This window comes from Bombyx mandarina, chromosome A1, assembly GCF_030267445.1.
Source record: "Bombyx mandarina strain Sakado chromosome A1, ASM3026744v2".
Lineage (NCBI taxonomy): Eukaryota > Metazoa > Arthropoda > Insecta > Lepidoptera > Bombycidae > Bombyx > Bombyx mandarina.
The window spans coordinates 4,803,923-4,810,220 of NC_143234.1; positions in this window are offsets into that span (position 1 = coordinate 4,803,923).

Consider the following 6,298-nt stretch of genomic DNA (forward strand, 5'->3'; position numbering starts at 1 on the left):
CATTAGACGAGTATTCAAACGATGTCCTGTTTTTCTTCGATATGCCCGAAGCCCTAAGTCTTCATTTAACACCCTTTTCACCGTGGTTCTGCTTAACCCCATCTGAAGGGCCAACAGTTTCTGCTTACGTTTGGGATTTCTTTGAATTCGCGCCTTCACAGCTTTTATCACTGCTGGAGTCCTAACAGACCGAGGGCGACCACTTCTTGACCTGTCATCTACACTAGAGTCTTCATTGTATCGTTTGATGGTACGATAAACGAATCTTTTAGTTATATTAAAATTTTTCAGTATGTTAAAAATTTGAATTGGCGCGTAACCGCAACGATGCAACGCAATAATTGCAACCATAGATTATACACTTAATATATTAGAGACTGCAACACGGTCTTCTTTAAGCGTCCACTCCATATTTAAAAAATGAGTAAAATTCCAAAAGTATACCGGTAAAATGGGGCGATTAGGGATTGAGAGGCGAATCGGGAAAAAACCGGGAAATCTTTCGACGCTCAATATAAGTTTTATATTCGTTGCAAAATCTTCCATTTTTTTGTAGTTTAATAGTAGAATGTTGAAAGTTCACGAAACAACTCTGAATATGCATGATAATAGCTGCTGACTTATAAAAAATCGCGTTGCAAACTAACTTCCTGTGGTGGTAATTATTTTAGTGCTAGAAACTTTTCTCTCTTTTATTTATTTGATAATAACAGAAGACGACTATGATTTATAAACGTTATTTAGTGTTTGAACCAGCATATATATTAAAGGTAAGTCTCAGTTGTTATTGGTTTTAATGTATTTGATTAAATAAAAATACATGTAAAAATCTGTTGTTTTTGGGGATATTGGGGACGTCTTAGGTATAAATAACAACGAAAAAGGGGTCAATTGGGATGAGAATACGTGAAATGGAAACGACCTAAGTATAAATAGGTACAGGTTTGTAGGGTTGTCTATGTAGTTATAACAATATTTTTTAAATTTGTTGGTAAAAATCTGGTTTATTCGAAGCGAAATTGGGAATAAGTCTTTAGTTGAAATAGATAAGCAATTTAATATAAGTAAGTCAATTTTGCAGAGACATGTAACAAGATCAATGAAATCTCAAGGTGGACAAAAATGTCTAAGTAATACATAATAAAATATTTAATATTCGTTCAGAGTGGGGGGTATTCATCTGATTTATCCATGGAACAACCGACACACCTAATCTCTTAACCCAGATAGAAATATCAGCCCCTAAGTACTTACCAAGAACGGAGAAATATAAACAGTTTCTAAGAAAGCCTACTATATATTATTATGTATAAATAAATATATATATATATATATATATATATATATTTATATATATATATATATATGTATATATATTTTGTTGTTAATGCACTGTCGATTGCACCTATAATTGAGGTGATGTCTGCCATGTACTTTTGTCAGTTTTTCAATTTTTTTTATTGATGATCACTTTGTTGGTGCAACTAAATAAATTAATTAATTAAAACTATATATAAAAATAAAAGTAGTGCCAACCCTAGCAAATTTCTCATTTCGTCCCAATTAACCGCAATTTTCGGGTAAATAGGGATTACACCTATTTTTGCATTTTTTGCTTAAACTGGAATGCTAGTTGCTTAATTTTAAATTAGACAACAAAGATGCCCCCAAGACTCAATCATTTTGATCCTGATATAGCATTATATACATCAACAACTACCTTAAAATTGCTCATAAAGTTGGAATTTGTCCCTAATCGCCCCATTTTACGGTACATTTTTATTTTCATGAACAATTCGAAATTCGAATTCAATAAACTTTTTTGTGGCCAGCATTCTAAAAGAAAAGTTTTTACTGTGTGACAATACTTATGACCTGACTAGTTAAGAGTGGTTCCGTAACTTACATTTGTAGTATGTTGACGAGTTGTGTTCTCGGCCCATACGAACCCGATTACCGAAAGCTAAGAAAGCATTGATCCAGAATGCCATCAATCATCTTTAAAGTCATCTGTGTGCTTAGTGCGTGTTTTTTAACGTTCTCGATAGCGTAAAAGTTAGCTCATATTTGTATGGAATGGGATCGTTTGCCTACGTTTGCCGCTAGGGGCGCTGTTCCAACTAGATACAAATTTGGGCTAACTTTTCTGCTGTCGAGAACGTTAAAAAACTCGCACTAAGCACACTGAATTGTTTTGTATAGCACCTGAATTATTTTAAATCGGAAGTATAACTGTTTCGCGACAAAATGAAGCTGGATGGTGGTGTCGACTCGAGCGAGCACACAATACGCCCTACAATCCGTAATTACATAATCTTTTGGTTTTATTTTATTACACGACTTTTTCATCATCGTGAAAGCAGACCGTGAATAGGGTAATTTTTAATAACTTAATGAATCATGTAAATAATATTTCAATATTTTCTGTTGGTGGAAAATACACAAACACTTTACTTGAATTCTTACTTCATCAAAAAAATCTAGCTGTGTGCGGGATTCCAACCCTTTTTTATGAACCGAGGGGGCGCGGTATGTGTCAGACCGGACGGTCCGCAGATGAGAACGGACCGTGGCCACAAGGATGGTATTTAGGGTCCTACCCAATAAACGACTTCCCTGCACTCTCGCCCAAGTGTCCAATCGCCCCCAAGGTCAAAACCCGGGAGGGGTAATGGGGGTACCGCGATCAACACTGCGACCAGATTCGCGACTCACTCCAAGGACACCCGGCCGACGAAGCCTTCGAGGCGAAACAAAGGCTCTGGAACGTCAGCCGTCTCGGTGAGGCAGCCCAGGCGATGCCGCTGGTGTCCTGGGATACGTCACTGGATCGGAACCAGCCTGCCTGTTCCATACGTGATACACCACGAACCGGTCGCTCTTACGAAGATACACCTTAACAGCGCGATCGCTGGTAGCCTAAAAGACTATTTCAGCTACGTTCGGATGGATAAATGCCTTGTTGCTTATCATTCTGTTGCTGACCTTTCACAAAACGTAAGAAATCAATGCTTTGCGTTTCAAATACCTGTGCAAAGTGAGAATCCAATGTACACACCAATAATACTAACAGCTACAGTACTGATTCTACATAAGAATTGAAGTTACAGTTAGGTGTTAAAATTAAAATACTATTGTTCTACTGGCACTCTGTGATGGCCGTTTTGACGTTTGTCCACTCATGAAGTTTCGTATTAATAGTAATTACATTTGAAGGAGCAAATTGCGATTCTTTATTGTCAATAGTGACGTGCAGTTAGTCGTAAAATTTACCGAATGTATTATTTGAGGACACAAAATTTATTTATTACATTGATTTCTAAAGTATATATATATATATATTAGGGTCCCGCGAACATTTATTTTTATAAGATTATAATTATTGGTGTACTTATTTACCACACAACTCTGCATTTGTTTTCAGACATTCACGATTTAAAAAAATGAAATTTAATACGATCGTCACATAGGATCGCTGGCCACACAACTACTATATACCTCCGGTAAACTCGCATCAATGCTCTATGCAAAACAAAGCAGTTTCGACTTGACGTTGCTTCAAAAGTAAAAACTGCGATTGTGATATAGTTTTGACCTGGCTTTGGATTTCGGATATTGATACTGCAGTACTGTTGACCCTTTCTCGTTAATTTGGACGCAAAGAGCTGTTCTAAATAATCAGACACTAATAAAATAAAATATCAGTATGGACGAATCTGATATAATATAGCCTTTTGTGGCACCTTTTTTTACCTCTTTTTGTATTAATTTGTTTCTTGTGTGCATATAAAGTTTGTATATTCATTTTCATTCCAATATTCAGATCGTTCAAATATATTAAGTGAGCATTTATATTTTTGTTTCATTAAATCTTTTTTTATCAGGTACTACTTGTAAATAAAAACTTATCGGCCATTTTCCAATTACAGCACAATAGAGCATTATGCGGCATAATGCTCAACTAAGCTTCAGCATATTTCGGCATTGTGCGTCACTGAGTCGCATTATGCTCTGTAATTAACCATTACTTAATGGTAGTTTTCCAATTACAAAAACGGCCATAGATATCACTATATTTTTTTCGAGAATAAATTGACATGTCACATCACTATTGTAATATGTCAAAACGGCTATCATAGCGTGCCGATAGTATAGTGCTATTATTTCTACTTTTACTGCTTATCTACTACTTATTTAAGTAGTAGGACTTGTGGTCTCCTATACTCACCAATATATATTAGTCACTATAACTGTTTAAACACCTACCAGAGTCCTTTCATTAGTAACAGCTATGTACCTAGTAGTTTCTAGATACCTATTGGTATGTAGACTAAAAAAATATATCAGCGACCTCGTCAACAATGTTATGTATCCTATCTCTGTATTTTTTTCCAATTTCCATTTTTTTCACTTTAATTTTATTAATATTCAGGACAGCGGTCGTCGAGTGATTGGTTGTGGTAATTTTGGTAGATATCAAGAATGACTGAAATTATGATAAAGGCCGTAAGGTCGAATGCCTCGGAAGAAAAAAATCTGAACATTCCATTTCCGAAAAACTCAAAAAATTTTTTTAAATTTTATTGAATTATAGATTACTTCCTTGAACTCTGTCGATTGTTGAGCTAAATCTTAACATTAAACAGCAATATTGTGTGTTTATACAAGTTCATAATATTAAACGAGAAATATTATCAGCTACTTACAGCATTATCACAATTTCAAATTTGGCGCAATACAGTGAAATGAGAAATGACGTAATGGAGAAAACGGATTTGTTTTATCTTTATTCAAACATTCGAGAACACTGGCGAAGAAAATTTAAGAATAGTTGTCTCTATGGTATTATACATAGCTTTACCGCTATGTATTCCAAAGCATCTGATAAATACATAAAATTTATCCAAAAATTTAAGTAGCGGTATAAAAGACGCTATCTAAAAAAATCTCTGTTTGTGGTTAAATTAAAAAAGTAGTATTAAGTCAACGCTACACAATTATTTAATAATTTAAATACGTAGGATTCGAATTAAAAACGAGTGATCATAAAAATTGATATTACGATTCGTTTCTCTAACATTGCAAAATTTGATGTATTTGATTTTATTTCTCACCTATTATCTGATTTTTTTTCCACAGGAGAAAATCGTCGGATTTCCACCCGCACGGCAGGTGGGATATGTGGAAGTCGAACCTCACTAAAAACTCCTGCCGCTCACAGCCGGCGCCCTACCCCGGACCGGGCGGGAGCCCAGTCGGAGCTATTGAGACGGCGGGACAGGGTTTACGCAGAGCGTATTACATCCATCCCGCCGTCCCCCAGACGCCGGACCGGCGGCCGCCAGCAACATGTCCGCCGGTTCCCTCGGTCGACGGGCCAAGAGCCCGCATTAATGGCGCCGCGCTACACCTTCCCCCGGAGCGGTCGGGGGATCGCGACCTACCACGCCGCCCCACGCCTAGGTTCCTCCCCGTACAAAGCGGGTGGAGCCCGAAGCTCTTAGGGGGCGGGTTGCGGATGGGACCCCGGTCCCTATTATCTGATAGCGAAATCTTGCAAAGCACATAATATTGGAAACAATTGTTTTTGTCAGTATTAAGCTATGTGTTATTGCTATATGTTTGGGAGCTATCACTCCAAAGGTTTTTTTTATAATCAACAGCGGCTTATAATATGAACAATTAAAATTTTATGTCAATATTTTAAACAAGGGAACTATTTCAGAAAACGGAGATACACATGTGTTAAGTGATGATTCTTCTCACGATATCAATTAAAAACTATGCATGGGTCTGCAAAAAACAGCTAAATTCTACTAGCTGAATTAGATTGCTTTGGTTTAGATTGAGGATTCACGAAATATGTACAAATAAAAAATTAACTTAATTTCTCTCAAAATTAAATGAAGTGTAAGTTCAGTTACACAAATGTACACTAATCTATTTTATCTAAGAAGAAGATACAACGATGATCGTTCAATATTGCACAGTTTAATTATAACGTAATGTGGTAATTGGGACTCCCAACCTATATTACTCTAACAAAATATTAGATAGCTATAAATTATTATAATGTGCTCCAAGCTTTACCCCTTTAGTTTACACCCTTGACATGTTATCTATGGTTTATTTTACTTTTCGAATTTGTTTGTGGAAGCTATGCCTAAGTTTTCTTTTGGTTTTTTTAATGCAAATATTTTGAACTTTTTGTAACTTGTTATGTGTTCTCCTAAAATGAAATAATTATTATGCGAATTGTATTCAATGCAATATTTTTTAGAAAAATCCCAATATCGAC